The 2,087-nt window shown below is 37.2% G+C and overlaps 1 non-coding gene across 1 annotated transcript; it reads right to left on the bottom strand.

Annotated features, from left to right (window-relative positions):
• Positions 1 to 677: 677 nt before the first annotated feature.
• Positions 678 to 783, bottom strand: LOC145103565 (small nucleolar RNA R71). Its single transcript, XR_013706649.1, has one exon. It is a non-coding gene; the product is annotated as a small nucleolar RNA R71 (small nucleolar RNA).
• Between the last annotated feature and the right edge of the window lie 1,304 nt (positions 784 to 2,087).

Raw genomic sequence — 2,087 nt, 5'->3', positions numbered from 1 at the left:
TCTAAAGTGACCACGTCATGGTAATTCTTGCCCATGTCGCGACCATCATTCAGACGATTTAGATTTTTATTGTTTTTGATCTTTTTATGTGTAGCTTTTAGATTTGTTGTAGTTAGTTTATGACCGGAGCATCTTCATCTACTATAGTAAATGGTTTGAAAGATCTCGATTCTATTTTTAGCAAAAGCAACAAGGAAAAGGGAAAAGAAAAACACAAGCCAAAGGAACAAGCAACACCGAAAAAGTAGAGAGCGAATACATGATCGATACATAATAAAAAAAGAATGCAAAATAGAAGACAAGATGGCTGGCATAGTGGACATGACCGTGGAAGAGTATAAGAAACGAATATGTCATAATGAACCATGTCTTGTGCATCCCAAAATTGAAAATGCCACCAACTTCAAGCTAAAGGGGAACATACTTGTTATGTTGAAAGATATCCCATTCAATAGGAAAGACCATGAGGATGCCTACAAGCGTATTGAACAAGTGAATGTTATCGTGAACTACTTTAATGTTCCCAATATCACATGAGAAACGGTGTTGTTACAAATGCTTCCGATAACTTTTAGAGGGGCGGCAAAAGATTGGCTCAAAGAACTTATGTCTGACGCGATCATAACACGGGCATAACTTCATGAAGTGTTCATCCAACAATTCAGCCCACCATTAAAAGTTGCAAAAAAAACATTGCTAACTTCAAACAAAAAGGTGGAGAATCTTTGTATGAAGCATAGGAAATGTACAAGGGTTGCTTACAAACTGCCTACAACACGACCTCAATGTGGAACAAGAGGTCTCAATATTCTATGAAGGGGTAAACATGGCCACTGGACAACTCCTTGTCTCTTAAGGACCACTAACAAAGAAGGCTCTAGCAATAATCAAGGAGCTAATGGAGGATACAAAGATGGGAATAAAGCTTCTGCAGATTTGGCAGCGGTAATGGCAAAGCTAGAGTTAATGTAATGGAGAATGAAAAAGATGGATCAATCCATCCATGAAATTTGAGTTTGTTGTGATAATTGTGGCGGTCCACACTTAACCAAGGAATGTGACCTCGACGAGAATGGAAATCAGAAGGTTCAAGATCACTATTCGAGTGGGGATAGGTACGATGAAGATTGGGAAAAACCAAAGAAGGAGTGGCTTCCATATGATGCGTATAAGAAGGAAAAAGAGGAAAAGTATAGGCAAAAAGGTCGCGGGTTTTATCAAAAGGAGCAACTGGCTCCCGAAAAGAAGAACAAATTTGAATCAATTCAAGCCCGATTCATAACGGCACCTAAGAAAAGGCATGATGAAACTAATGTCATCCTTTGAAATCAACAAGCCTCGATTCGTAATAAATTCACAGATAAATATGGAGATTGCTCTGGCATTATGATGTGGGGATACGATGCTCAAAAGAAAATGTGGGTTGTGAAGCGGAAAAGTGGATGAATTGAATATTATGAGATGGAAGTCAACTTCTTTTCCTGGACAAAAGTTGATCTTTCTGAACTCATCCACACACCTTTCTGTTGGATTAATGTCTAAGTCCATAACTATATTTGGTATGTACTTGACCCGACCCGACATAGTCTATTTGGGTTGCACTTCACCGACACAATTTATATGGATAGTCTTTTGAGAATAGTATATTTATGATTAATATTAATATATTGTAAGTTCTAATATATTAATATGGAATCATATTATTTAATTATTATTGACCAAGAATTAATTTAGAATTAATTAAGTGATCAAAAGTAACTAATTAAATATGGACTCTTATATATATGGAATGGGCCAAGTTCATTTAGGTTGGGCTAAGCTTTTATGGATAGTCCATGGAGCTTTTAACCCATGGATCCTATGTAAATGAAAGGTCATGGGTATTAGGGTTTACATGGATGTAACCCTAATCCTCCATAATGTATAAAGGGGTCCTTGGCTCACAAAATTGGCACAAGTGTGTGAAAATAAGAGTGGGCCAATTTTAGTGTGCGTACATATTCTCTCAAGTTCTTCCAAGGTGTTTTGGTGATTTGTGATTCCATTTGAGGCTTCCACACTATTGGGGCTAAGCTCTTAAAGCTTGA

This window comes from Lactuca serriola, chromosome 4, assembly GCF_051521515.1.
Source record: "Lactuca serriola cultivar US96UC23 chromosome 4, Lser_US96UC23_V15, whole genome shotgun sequence".
Classification (NCBI taxonomy): Eukaryota; Viridiplantae; Streptophyta; class Magnoliopsida; order Asterales; family Asteraceae; genus Lactuca; species Lactuca serriola.
The sequence above is the reverse complement of the archived record's forward strand: the minus strand, read 5'-3'. Positions and strand labels throughout refer to the sequence as shown.